The 15000-nt window shown below is 35.1% G+C and overlaps 1 protein-coding gene across 15 annotated transcripts in view; it reads left to right on the top strand.

Moving 5' to 3' along the window:
- LOC136844823 (nephrin-like) overlaps window positions 1–15000 on the top strand; it is a 532521-nt gene that overhangs the window by 29251 nt on the left and 488270 nt on the right. For 11 of the 15 annotated variants that reach the window (XR_010854986.1, XR_010854989.1, XR_010854982.1 and 8 more), the window contains exon 1: window positions 14899–15000. This exon is cut by the window's right edge and continues 10 nt beyond it. The exons of the other annotated variants lie outside the window; for them this stretch is intronic. The gene's annotated coding sequence lies outside the window, so the exon portion shown is untranslated. Of the gene's footprint in view, window positions 1–14898 lie in introns of those variants that run through there. 15 annotated transcript variants of the gene reach the window in all.

The raw sequence follows: 15000 nt of genomic DNA, 5'->3' as shown, positions 1-15000 counted from the left end.
TGTTTATTTCGTAGTGTAGATTTTTTGGTAAAATTGCTAAGGGACTTTCAGTTGTCAATATCATGGCCCTCTAACAGGCGATTTAGAAATTAAATTAGTCAAATGAGTTTATAGTTCATTTTTTAATATTTCTTGTCAAACTCGACAGAAAGTGTAGATTAATGCTTAGCTTCCTTTTGTAATACTTGCTTACGAATAAACTATTAATTATTTTAAACACTACACCAAGCCTTTGTTTTAACATAATTGATGATAAGAGGCTTACTGTATCAGTATTTGATATCATTAAGAAATGAAACTCATTTCTGTTGTATTTATTAATCAATAGAATTCAATGTTATTCTGTTTTAGTTCATAAGAGATAAGTCTCGATATCTTCTCTATCTAATAAAAAATAGGAGACTCATTGTTGCATTGAATGAATGAGGCTTAGCATTATTGTTACTACATAATTTGTAATTAATTATTAATGATATTCATTTTAATTGGTATGTTTTGGTTAATGAGACTGTCGTTTCTTCGTAATACTTTGAACAAATATTGTCCTTGGGGTTATGTAATTAAAAACTCAACCAAGTTGCATTATGGGGAAATGACCACCGATATTTGAGACTGCGCGACTGAGATTTTTACCGTAAAAACATTTTTGCAATATCTGTCCATTTCTAGAAAAAATAAAACTTTAAATTTTCTGTTTGAGTATTCATGGATGTGGATTATATGGCCAGAGTTTCGTCAAGATATTCTGGAGGTGGTAGACCCACTAGTCATTTCTGAGACACCTTAGGTGGCTTCCAAATTAGGAAGAGGTGTTCATTCTCACGATTTTAATCATTCTTTTTGTTTGCACTTTTTTGTTACGATTTTTTTTGTGTGTTTGTTTTGATGATTTCGTTTGTTTTTTCCGCTTTTGCGAGCCATTGCTTTATTTTTATTGTTTTTCTCCTCGTTTACATTCCTAGCCAACAGATGGTTCTGGCGTCGCCAAATAAACGAACCCTACCCAAAACATCACTTAAACTTTTTCCACCTCCCACAATTAGATTCCCGTCGCTTTTGCCCAGTCATCGTGTCTCTCCAAAAACGAAACAATGTAACGCCCTACGTAACAAGAAGCACTTGAAGGAGCGTAACTTCATTTTCGGGGAGTGAAATATTACGTCTCTCCTTTAGTAAAAGGGTGAAAACATTTCCGGACCTCCCTCCATAACTTTCGGTCGTGTTTCATTCGGGAGGGTGGAGTTGAAACGCGCTGTGTGATACTATTATCATTTCCTCTTGGCTGAACTAATAGGGGTCTAATAACGGTTCTGGCTGCCTTATTTATATAGTTATTTATTCGCGTTTCGTCGTGTGATTATTTCGTCTTTAATTACTGGATGATTATTTTTTTTGTATGATTATGAATTGTTTGTCGTCACTGTAATGCAGAATTCTTTTGATGGGTGTTTTATTAACGAAGAATGATCTCTGTATCCTGATGTTTATAAAAATGAATTGAAGGTTTTGAGTCATTTGACGTTTTGGTGTTGATATTTCTAAGACGTTTCGCAAAATTATGGAAGAATATCGTTACCAGAGTCTCATTCATTGTTGTTTCGTTTACTTATGAAATGCATGTACATATATGTATGTATATATATATATATAGATATATATATATATATATATATATATATATATATATATATATATATATATATAGGGTTTGTATTTATATATGTATATATATACACACATATACATATAGATATATATATACACACACATATGTTGGAGGTACTGTGTCGAGGGATCGAGACCGGACTGTACCGATCCATTTATCACTTATAATTCCCCTTCGCTGATAATTCCCCATCGGGGATATTCCCGAAGTAGCGTGCATTGGATATTAAACGACATTTGTAGCTTCATGAATAACTATATATATATATATATATATATATATATATATATATATATATATATATATATATATATATATATATATATATATATATATATACACACACACATATATATATATATATATATATATATATATATATATATATATACAGTTATATATACATTGCACACTCAATGTGTCCAAAATAATTTATCTTGTTTTAGTTAAACTGAATTAGCTCTTCCTGGCAAAGGTAGACTTCATACAAATCTAACCTCTTTACTCTTGCGTTATGTATCCCCTCGTAACTCAAAAGGCTATTTATATAATTATGCGTTGTATGAATGAATAACTGTGTTAAACACGTGTCAGAATACTAGTTATGAATGTGGCGTTGCTGTGGTAATCTGGTTAGGGTTTTTGTGTCGTGTAATGTACAGTAAAACATTCCCGAACTGTTGATGTGTTCAGTAAAATTAGACGGTATGTGTTTGTTCATTACTTGTATGGGTTACCCCCCCCTAGGGTATGACTGACAGTAACAGGTTTGACATACCGATTGGCTCTCGATAGGTGTAGTTAGGAACCTTGTGACGCCAGCTTTAGTAACCATAAATCAATCAATCAGTTAAGAACCACTGGGACTGGGATTAGGACAGACACTTCTGTCTTGCTGTCAGATGCCTGTAGACGTCAGACGAAAATACAGCCTTAGACAGATAGACAGACAGACAGATTCCCGTAAAACAGCGCATGGCAAACAGGCAATAGAACGAAACACGGAGTACAAGACACTTGCTGTATTTTATTGTTTTCAATACAATAGCGGCAATGCATTGCCATGCCTGCAATTTGATGTCTACAATGAAACTACTCAATGCATTCCTTAAAATGCATCGCCTACATTGCAGTACCTGCAATGCAAAAACAAAGGCCACAGCGCAATGCTAGGAATGTTTTGGTTGCATTACAGTCCTCGCTGTAATCTGCGTGCATCGAGGAACGAGCGAAGGAAAGAATGACAGATCGTGTTAGCGTTGGTTAGTGGAAGACCGGTCTCGAATAACAAACCTCTTCTGTTGCGGTCTCTCGTCGATATCACCTGTCGAATCGCCCCGAGGATTAACGCATGCGCGGGGGACAGAGGCTGTGGAGGAAAGGCGAGGGGGGAGGTGGGAGGAAGAAGAGGAGGAGGAGGAGGACACCGACGACGTTGAGGACCTGTTGTCGTAGAGAGAGAGAAAGAGAGGAAGGGAGTGAATGAGGGAAGAGACATCTTTGCTTGTGTTGAAGAGGGCTAGATTATAGGATATCTAATGCCTCTGCGAGAGAGAGAGAGAGAGAGAGAGAGAGAGAGATCGTAACCTGTGTTAGAATGAGACTTAGGATATCTAATGCCTCTGCGAGAGAGAGAGAGAGAGAGAGAGAGAGAGAGAGATCGTAACCTGTGTTAGAATAAGACTTAGGATATCTAAGATATATAGGATTGTTAAAGAAAGATAGATAGATGTATCTATAGATAGAGGCCTTCAATCTAGATACCTCATGATAAGGTATTCTTGGTCAAGTTTCTTTGTAATTGCCAACAACCAAAAGAAGATATAATTAGTTTGTTACAATCGAATATGCTTGGGAAATAACATAAAAAAGACGGCAATGAAGAATTCACCTAACTTTTTTTTTTTTTTTAATTTTCTCTTCACCTTAATCTCATTTATCTTTCTATTGTCTTTATGCTTCCGTCTTCTTCTTCTTCTGTGTCTTGTTCATTACAACAAACTTGAAAACTTGACTTTTTTTTATTAATATTTTTCTCCACGACTTAATCTCGTTCCTCTCCCTCCTATCTTTATGTTTCCACCTTCTTCCTCCTCTTCCTCTTCCTCTTCTTCTTCTTCTTCTTCTTCTTCTTCTTCTTCATCCTTTGTGTCTTGTTCACTACATCAGACTTGTAGACTTAACTTTTTTATTATTAGTTTTCTCCACGACTTAATCTCATCCTCTTCCTCCTAGCTTTATGTTCCACCTTCTTCTTCTTCTTCTTCTTCTTCTTCTTCTTCTTCTTCTTCTTCTTCTTCTTCTTCTTCTTCTTCTTCACTACAACAAACTTGAAGACTTGACTTGTTTTATTATTTTTCTCCACGACTTAATCTCGTTCCTCTTCCTCCTATCTTTATGTTTCCACCTTCCTCCTCCTCCTCCTCCTCCTCCTCCTCCTCCTCCTCCTCCTCCTCCTCCTCCTCTTCTTCTTCTTCTTCTTCTTCTTCGCTACAACGAACTTAAAGCGAAGAAGATTTCGCAGTTAAATTTCAAGTCTGTTGGCACTTGGCTAGAGGTGGTGGGTAGGAGTGAGAGGTATGGAGGGAGAGAGGAGGAGAGGGAGAGGGGAGGGGGGGTAGCGAGGCCAGGCAGCGTGTTTGGGAACAGGTGCCAAGACGACGCCAGCAAGAAATGCAACAGGTGATGGGGACGGGAGGAACTAAAAATGAATCTCAAAAAAAAAATGAATAAATAAAAAAAGTGGGTGCCTTTAGGTATATGAAAGGGTTATCGAAAAAAAAAATCGAGATTTCTTTAAAGGAGGGAAGATTTATGTGAGAAGAGAGACTGTAAACAGTGAAATGAGAGAGGAGGATTTATTGCTGAGTGTGGTCGGATTTAAATGAATGGGAAAGGATTTTATGTTCGTATACAAAATGGGTTTATGATAAAAAACATTTAATCTCTCAAAGGAGAAAAATCCTTTAGTGGAGAGAAGATTTATGGAGAAGAGAGACTGTAAACATTGAAATGAGAGAAGGACTTATTATTGAGTGTGGTCGGATTTAAATGAATGGGAAAGGATTTTATGTTCGTATACAAAATGGGTTTATGATAAAAAACATTTAATCTCTCAAAGGAGAAAAATCCTTTAATGAAGAGAAGATTTATGTGAAAAGAGAGACTGTAAACACTGAAATGAGAGAGAAGGATTTATTGCTGAGTGTGGTCGGATTTAAATGAATGGGAAAGGATTTAATATTGGTATACAAAACGGATTTATGATAAAAAAATATTTAATCCCTCAAAGGAAAAAATGGAGAGAAGATTTATGTGAAAAGAGAGAGTGTAAACAATGAAATAAGAAAGAAGGATTTATTTCTGAGCGTGGTCGGATTTAAATGGTTTGGAAAGGATTTAATATTGGTATACAAAACGGATTTATGATAAAAAAAACATTTAATCCATCAAAGGAGAAAAATCCTTTAAAGGAGAGAAGATTCTTGTGAAAAGGATGTAAACTATGAAATAAGAAAGAAGGATTTATTTCTGAGTGGTGGGATTTAAATGAACGGAAAGGGATTAAAATTGGGCCACAGAACGAATTTATAATGAAAGACATGAAATCTCTCAAAGGAGGAAAAATCTTTGAGAGAAGATTTAGTGGAAAGAGAGAATGTTAACAATGAAATAGGAGAGAAGGATTTATTTCTGAGTGTGGTGGGATTTCAATGAATGGAAAGGGATTAGAATTGGACCACAGAGCGAATTTATGAAGAAAAGCGTTAAATCTCTAAAAGGATTAAGGAGAGAAGATTTAGTGGAAAGAGAGAATGCAAACTATGAAATAGAAAGGATTTATTTCTAAGTGTAGTGTTAAATATTGAGATACAAAACGGATTTATGGTAAAAAAAACATTAAATCTCTTAAAGGAGAAAACACATGATTTAAGTATTTACAAAGAGAATAGAAATTATGAAATAGGAAATGAGAATTTATGTCTACATAAAGTAAGAGTTAAATCAGCGAAGGGGATTTAATGTAAGATTTTAACCGTTAAATAAAAGTAAAGAATAGAAGTACACATAAGGAAATTCTTCCAGGGGAAATGTAATGTATACTAAAGGGGAAGAAAAAAAAGGAGTTATAAATATATAAAACGATATGAGATAGACTCAGACTTTGTAGAAGATTTGGATCTGAAAATGTAATATGTATAATTTAAATCTGCAACAGTTAGCATCTACACAATAAAAAGATGTATAAGATTTGAATTTGTAAGAGGAAGGGAACTGCAGAATTTGGAAACTATGAAGGAGGAAAAAAAAAAATATATATATATATATATATATATATATATATATATATATATATATATATATATATATATATATATACATATATATATATATATATATATATATATATATATATATATATATATATATATATATATATATATATATATATATATGTATATATATTTATATATGATTTTGTATTTGTAGGATTTAAAGTCATGGATCAGATTAATGAAATAACTGAATTGTTTAAACTTATCGTATTTAGGAAAGCGTAAGAAAGGAATATAAGAAATATATGCAAAGAGAAATGAAGGAAGATTGAAAATAAAAGGAGAGAAGATCAAATCAAGAAAATAAGTTGAAACAGAGAAAGTTAAAAGATGTGAAAATAATTAAGAATGAAACATCTTTCTAATTTAAATGATTAAGAGTCTCCACCCGAGATAGCAAGAGGAAAGAGGGAAGGGGGGAAAAGAGGAAGAGGAAGAGGAAGAGTGGATAATGACAGAAGAAGGGGCGTAGGGGGTGTAACAGAGAAAGAAAAATGATGACTCGAGTTTGTTATATATTTTTAATTATGTGAGGTATGTTAATTAGGTGGAGCTTTTTACCTGGAGGAGGGGAGAGAGAGAGAGAGAGAGAGAGAGAGAGAGAGAGAGAGAGAGAGAGAGAGAGGTGGTGAATGCTCTGGAGGCGGTGAAGAGATGATGAATGATGTAGGATGGTGAGAGGGAAGCGTTAAACTGACAGAGAGAGAGAGAGAGAGAGAGAGAGAGAGAGAGAGAGAGAGAGAGAGAGAGAGAGAGAGAGAGAGAGACTGGGGTGATGCTGAATAGTGTGGATAAGATTATTACGTAGAGAGAGAGAGAGACAGACAGACAGACAGACAGAGAGAGAGAGAGGGAGAGAGACAGAGAGAGAGAGAGAGAGGGAGAGAGACAGAGAGAGAGACTGGGATGAGAGAGAGAGAGAGAGAGAGAGAGAGAGAGAGAGAGAGAGAGAGAGAGGAATGATTCTTGAACATGTGGATAGGATTTTTACATAGAGAGAGAGAGAGAGAGAGAGAGACTGGGGTGATGCTGAATAGTGTGGATAAGATTTTACGTAGAGAGAGAGAGAGAGAGAGAGAGAGAGAGAGAGAGAGAGACTGGGATGATTCTGAATGGTGTGGATAGGTTTTTTACATAGAGAGAGAGAGAGAGAGAGAGAGAGAGAGAGAGAGAGAGAGAGAGAGAGAGAGACTGGGATGATGCTGAATAGTGTGGATATGAGTTTTACGTAGAGAGAGAGAGAGAGAGAGAGAGAGAGAGAATTATGATTATGATGAATGGCGGATGGAAGTGAAAAACAGGAACTGAAACGAGAGATAAATGAGTAAGTATATATATGACCTTCGTGAGATTATACATCCTTATGCTTTTAATATTCTTGATGATAAAATTTCTAAAGAGAAAAAATTTCCTTTTGAAAATGGAAGCACATTAATAACTAATTGTGAGACAATCAACTTGACACCGAAAGCTTAAGTAAAATTAAATTACACCATATCAGTTACGCAACCCGATTCTGTTGCATAATACTGATTACCATTTTTGTTTGATTGATCAGCTGATATGTCGTGCATCTCCCATGAATAAAACTATGTTAATTGACAGGAGATGTTATCTATCAGGAATTTTTTTACGAGGGATTTCTTTGTAACTAAAACAAAGATCATGATAAATTTGATTTTTAGTTATATAAGCCGGGATAGTGCAGGTAGATAGATAAAATGAACAGGTTTTTAGTTTTCTGTAAAAGAAAACTATTGTGCCGGCTTTGTCTGTCAGTCCGCACTTTTACTCTCCGCCCTCAGATCTTAAAAACTACTGAGGCAATAGGACTGCAAATTGGTACGCTGATCATCCACCATCCAATCATCAAACCAAATTGCAGCCCTGTAGCCTCAGTAGTTTTTATTTGATTTAAGGTTGAAGTTTTCCATAACCATGCATCTGGCAATGATATAGGACAGGCCACCACCGGGTCGTGGTTAAAGTTTCATGGGCCGCGGCTCATACAGCATTATACCGAGACCACCGAAAACTAGATCTATTTTTGGCGGCCTTGATTATACACCGTACGGAAAACTCGATTGCGCTGAAGAGACTCATGCGCATTGTTAACTTGTTAATGATTGGAAAAGTTATTCAAATTTTTCGTTTTCAAGATTTAAGTGATAAGTTTATCTATTTGTTTGTGTATTTATTTGTTTATCTATTCATTCATTCATTCATGTATTTATTTTTTGTTTTTATTTTTTTTCTGTATTTTCGGGAGGTTACTGTTTCTCATGATAACGAATGCTAAATGATCTTCTGTCATGTCAAACATATGTTGGAGTTAGTACACAGTTGAGTCATCCTCCTTATATCTTGCGTTTCGCATTCCACGATAACAAGTATTATCATCCTCTCCTATGTATAACAAGTTTCTTCGCCGCAATCGAGTTTTCTGTACAGCCGCTACAGCGTATAATCAAGGCCAACGAAAATAGATCTATCTTCCGGTGTTCTCGGTATAATGCTGTATGAGCCGCGGTCCATGAAACTTTAACCACAGCGCGGTGGTGTCCTTTCCTATATAGTTGCCAACACCACGATTATGGCTAACTAACCTTAAATAAAATAAAAACTACTGAGGAGGCTAGAGGGCTGCAATTTGGTATGTTTGATGATCGGAGGGTGGATGATCAACATAGCTATTTGCAGCCCTCTAGCCTCAGTAGTTGTTAAGATGAGGGCGAACAGAAAAAAGTGTTGACGAAAAAAAGTGCGGACAGGAAAAAGTGCAGACAGAAAAAAGTGCGGACAGAAAAAATGCGGACAGAAAAAAGTGCGGACAGAATAAAATGCGGACGGACAGACAAAGCCGGCACAATAGTTTTCCTTTACAGAAAACTAAGAAGCAATTCCTTATACCCCAACTGCATTCTGATGGCTGTAACACAACGCAGCCGCATGAAGACTATGAAATCTCTCTCTGATTAACTTACATAAATTTCAAGAAATCAGCCCTCGAAATTATTTTCGGCATATAATGTTTTCATATATAAAATTTGTTACCAGATTTTTTGACCGGCGGCACAAATTGATGTGGCTCGGGGACAGTTTCCGGTGAAAAATTTACCTGGGTTCAATCATCCATTTCCAATAAAAGCAACGAAGAGATAGATTTTGACTTTTGTTAAGCTGTTTGAGTAGAATTGTCTATTTCTGGGTCTTTTGATAACTTTTCTTCATTTGATTTGATTGTGTGTTTTTCTTTTTTTATTTAGAACAAACTGACCCCAAGTTCTCTCATGCCTGCATTCGAAGATGGAATAAAATACCTAAATAACAGAGAGAGAGAGAGAAAGAGAGAGAGAGAGAGAGAGAGAGAGAGAGAGACTGGGGCAATGTTGGCATGTGTGGATAATATTTTTATGCACACGCCCACACACACACATATCTATATCTATATCTATAATCTATAATCTACATCTGTATAATATATATATGTATATGTATATATATTTATTTATGTATACACACATATGAGAGAGAGAGAGAGAGAGAGAGAGAGAGAGAGAGAGAGAGAGAGGAATTGGAAATCACATGCAAATAGACTGTGTTGAATTTGAAAGAGTACCATGTACAAAAGAAAGTTGGAAAATATTTATTTTCTATTGTAGAAATTCCCCTCTACCCAGAACAATTCGTTCTGACAATTCAGCGCAATAATATTCATATAAGATATTCCTTTTTTAATATTTATATAAGAGATTCCTTTTTTTGATAAAAACTCATACATAGGCTTCATCTATCCATCACAAACCTTCCCCACCAAAAAGAAATTACACAAAAGAATTGAAAATTTAAAAAAATCCCCCTTCCAATAACAAAAAACTTAGACAAAAAAATTGAAAATTAAAAAATATCGAAAATGGAAATAAATGAGTCATTCTATGCAGTAGTAGTCTCTCTCTCTCTCTCTCTCCAGATTTATTTGGTAATCAAAATTCATATTGCAGATGGACATTGCAAGAGATTCCCTGCAACATAGGTGGACTTTAATCTCTGGCACCGATTGGCTGGATCCGACTTTTACTTTTGTCTCTACAGTAGACAGAGTTTTGTACAAAAAAAAAAAGGAATTCCTATTTCGTGCAATACAGAACAGGTGACCCCTGGTTTATTTGTTTTTTTTTTTTTTGGGACTGTTGAATGAATATATTGCATAAGACAACGTATTATATAATATATATATATATATATATATATATATATATATATATATATATATATATGTATATATATATATATATATATATATATAGATAGATAGATAGATAGATTGTGTGTTGCTTTTCACTTCATCTATTTTAAACCAATATTTTCTGACCTCTTCAAAATGTCATGCAATTAATGACGCAACTCTCTCTATCAAATACAAAGTATAATATATTTTCCTCTTCCCTGTATTTCATTCCATCCACTTCTTGACCTTCCATTGATCTGAATTACTGTTCTTTTTATCCCGTCCGCCTCCTCTCTCTCTCTCTCTCTCTCTCTCTCTCTCTCTCTATCATTTCATATTTGCTCTGCAATATTACAGTTAGTTCATTGCAATCCGTCTGTATTTGCCTAATGCCTTTGTTACGTGGAACTCGTAACATTTTTATATTTTTTATAGTGAGCGTTTTTCTGAAATAATGAATCCTTCCGTTAACTAAAACTGTCTCTAAATCAAATTTAACCCTAACGAATTTTAGCAAATAAATTCACTATATTTGTAAAAGTAATTATTTTGGGGGGGATTAGGTTTTTATTTCCTTTTCACAAAAAAATCCATTTTTAGTTTTCTGTAAAAGAAAATTATTGTGCCGGCTTTGTCTGTCCATCCGCACTTTTTCTGTCCGTTCTCAGATCTTGGGGCCATTGAGTTTTAGGCTGGAAATTGGTATGTTGATCATCCACCCTCCAGTCATCAAACATACCAAATTGCAGCCCTGTAGCCTTAGTAGTTTTTATTTTATTTTAAGGTTAAATTTAGCCATAATCATGCATCTGGCGACTATATAAGACAGGCCACAACCGGGCCGTGATTAAAGTTTCATGGGCCGCGGCTTATACAGCATTATACCGAGACCACCGAAAGATAGATCTGTTTTCGGTGGCCTTGATTATAGGATGTACAGAAAACTAGATTGCGCCAAAGAAACTTCAGCGCATTTTTTACTTCAGTAAATAATCTATTTTTATATTTCAGGGAATTTCTGAAGTCGTTATAGTTATGTTAAAATAAATCATTCCCTTTTAAAGTAATTCTGCCGATCATTTTGCAAAAGTAATTAAGTTCGTTCTTGGTTTTTGCATTAATTTTTCAGACAAGTCTCATAAAAACAACTATTTTTTTAAAGTTATGAATCATTGTCATTCACGCAAAAGAATAAATTAATTAAAACTTTTGTGAGGTTAAAAATGTATAAAATTTTTTGTGACTTTTTAGAGGAATAATATTCCGTTTCTTTTTGTGCGTGTTCTAACGAATTTGTTCTGTTCTAAAACTATTTTTATAGTCTTTTGAGCAAGAAAATATGTCATTTTATTTATAAAACATGCTGTGGATTTTCAGAGTCAATCAGATGTTTTATCCCATTTTAATATGATTGTATATATGTATATATATATATATATATATATATATATATTATATATATATATATATATATATATATATGTGTGTGTGTGTGTGTGTGTGTGTGTGTATATACACATAAATATATATCACATATATACATACATACATACATACATACATAAAGACTTTACAACACCACACAAAACAACAATACACATCCCCACAACAACACCGTCAACCAAACTCGCACAACACAAAAAAAAAAGCCACCAAACAGAAACAAGAAACAATTGGCAGGCGGAACTCTGTCGACATAGGAAGTGAAGAGAGAGAGAGAGAGTAGAGGAGAGGAAGGAAGAGAGAGAGAGAGAGAGAGAGAGAGAGAGACAGAGAGAGAGAGAGAGAGAGAGAGAGAAGCTTCTCCCTCCGGATGTGGGTTGTCCTCTGCGCAGACAGATCACCGCCTCTCGTCGGTTGCAGCAACCCAGACATTTTACCAGAAAGTACCAATGAGGCTCCATTGAGCTCGTTTGCGCCGAGTTGCTGCCACCCAGCACAAGGAGACGTGAAAAAAATTGTCCGTTTTCGCTGATGGGAATATCAGCGTGTTTTTATTATTATTATTATTATTATTATTATTATTATTATTATTATTATTATTATTATTATTATTATTATTATTTTTGTTGTTGTTGTTGTAGTGGTTATGATTGTTGTGCATAACTGATGTTTATTATTATTATTATTATTATTATTATTATTATTATTATTATTATTATTATTATTGTTGTTGTTGTAGTGGCTATTATTGTTGAGCATTATTATTATTATTATTATTATTATTATTATTATTATTATTGCCACACATATTGTTGTACATATTATTGTTGAGCTTGAACTTTATATTTTATTATTATTATTATTATTATTATTATTATTATTATTATTATTATTATTATTATTATTATTATTACCTTTCGATGAGAGAGGGAGAATATCTTCTGAAGTGTGGATTACCTCATCGAGGTCCTCCCGTTTTATCAATTACGAATTCCTAATCACTTCCGCCTGTTATTTTCTTCTTCCTTCTCCCACTCTCCACCCCATCAGCGGCCCACAAAACGCAACTAACCCCCAGATACACATCTCAATTTCTAGGTCGATAGAGGCATAACAGATATTTAAAGAAATGGTCCTATTCTGGTCCTTCCACGGGTTTAGGGACTGAACTTGTCTACCTTTGCTAGATCAGTGTTCTGGTCATTTGGCCTGACGAGAGAGAGAGAGAGAGAGAGAGAGAGAGAGAGAGAGAGAGAGAGAATCAGCTGATCTGAATATATAGTTATAAGGGTAATTTTCTTAATGAAAACAATGCAGAGGAAAGGGCGCCTGAAATGAGATTGGAAAACAAAAATTAAGAGGAAGGGGACACTTCAGTCTTCTGTGCAGTGGACTGCGAAAAGAAGGTACCAAACATCGAGCTTAATGGCACGGAAAGAGCGAGAGAGAGAGAGAGAGAGAGAGAGAGAGAGAGAGAGAGAGAGAGAGAGAAATATCGTAATGTTTTGGCATCTTTGTCGATCCCGTTTACGCTGTTCTGTCTCCATGCCTGCAAACTGATCTTATCTCTATCTCTCTCTCTCTCTCTCTTCAGTTCAAGATGTATCTGCCTTAGCGCATTTTCTCCGGTCGTAAACAGTCCTTTACGCTTTGCAGACGACTTACCAAACGGTCACTTGAGTGAAATATCGACAGTTTTCCTTCGTAGTTATTTTAAAGGGTATTTTCTTTTTCTTTCTTTCTTTTTCTTATCCAGTTCATTGCTTGAGAGGATTTTTCTCTTCCAGTCGTATGGTTTGGAAATTTATTTCTATACATTTTTATGGGGATTGCTTAATTTTGAAAGTAATTATTTACGTGAAATTATTGATAACCTTGGAATGCAGTGGTCGATTCTGTCAGACTAACATTACCTGTATATGCATATATATATATATATATATATATATTATATATATATATATATATATATATATATATATATATATATATATATATATATATATATATATATATGTGTGTGTGTGTGTGTGTGTGTGTGTGTGTGTGTGTATATAAATACATATATATATATATATATATATATATATATATATATATATATATATATATATATATATATATATATATATATATATATCTATATATATATATATATAGATAGATAGATAGATAGATAGATAGATAGATAGATAGATAGATAGATAGATAGATAGATAGATATGAATATATATATATATATATATATATATATATATATATATATATATATATATATATATATATATATATATATATATATATAGTGTGTGTGTGTCTGTCTGTGTATATTTATTAATGTGTATGTTTACGACTTCTGGTTTGAGTCCGTATGAGTATAAGAAATCTATGCTGAAGAGTGTCTTTGTGTATCTTGTCAGTTTGTCAATTACCTGAGGTCAGAGTGCAACAGACAGACAGACAGACTGACAGACAATTTTAAAACTCAAATTTGTGAATAAAAGACCAACCTTAAATGGAAGCAGAAATAAACACAAAACAAAATAACGAGAATACTGATGTTCACTTGAAATTTTCTACCTCCTGGCACTGGGACCGCAATATTAGACGTCATTTAAGCGGCGATTCTCTCCATGCGGGCATCAACGAGAACCATGTTACCTAAAAAAAATAGGAAAGAAAATAAGGTTCTTTGAGTAACGTCAAAACACTATCCATGCGAGTACTTAAAGTATATGAATATGCAGATGATGTACAATAAGTAACATGACGTTGTAAGGATTGGGGGAGAGGGGGGAAAAGGGGGGAGGGTGAGGGTGAGAGGGGGGGATTGTGGAAGGGGAGGGGGTGGGAGTTAGAGTGTGGTTAAAAAAAGGGAGTTGGTGGGCATGGAGTGGGCATGGAGGGGTATGGAGAGGTCATGTAGTTGGTATAGAGGGGGTAAGGGAGGGCAAGGGTATAGCGGGTATGGGTGGGTATGGAGGGGTATGGAGGGGGCATGATTGGGCATGAGGGGGCAGGGAAGTGAGTTGTTCATAGTGCCAAGAGGGCATGTGAGTGAGTAGTGACAAGGGGAAGGGTATTGGGTAGGGGGGACAGTGGGTATGGCTAGTGCCAGTCGTCGAGGTTGAGGTAGGGGGACATTGCTGAACTGGGTTGGCACGGAGGGCACTCGATGGGGCGGGGTTTGGGGGGAGGGGGGCGCTGAATAGTGCCCGAGTGCCAGAGGAGGTGCCAGTAGTTTGTGGGCATCGGTGTTGGGCAGAGAGAAGGAGAGAGAGAGGAGTGACGAAAGGGGCTTTTACGACTATACGAAATTTTGTGCG

This window comes from Macrobrachium rosenbergii, chromosome 2 (assembly GCF_040412425.1).
Source record: "Macrobrachium rosenbergii isolate ZJJX-2024 chromosome 2, ASM4041242v1, whole genome shotgun sequence".
Taxonomy (NCBI): Eukaryota; Metazoa; Arthropoda; class Malacostraca; order Decapoda; family Palaemonidae; genus Macrobrachium; species Macrobrachium rosenbergii.
This window is presented reverse-complemented; position numbering and strand designations above follow the sequence as displayed.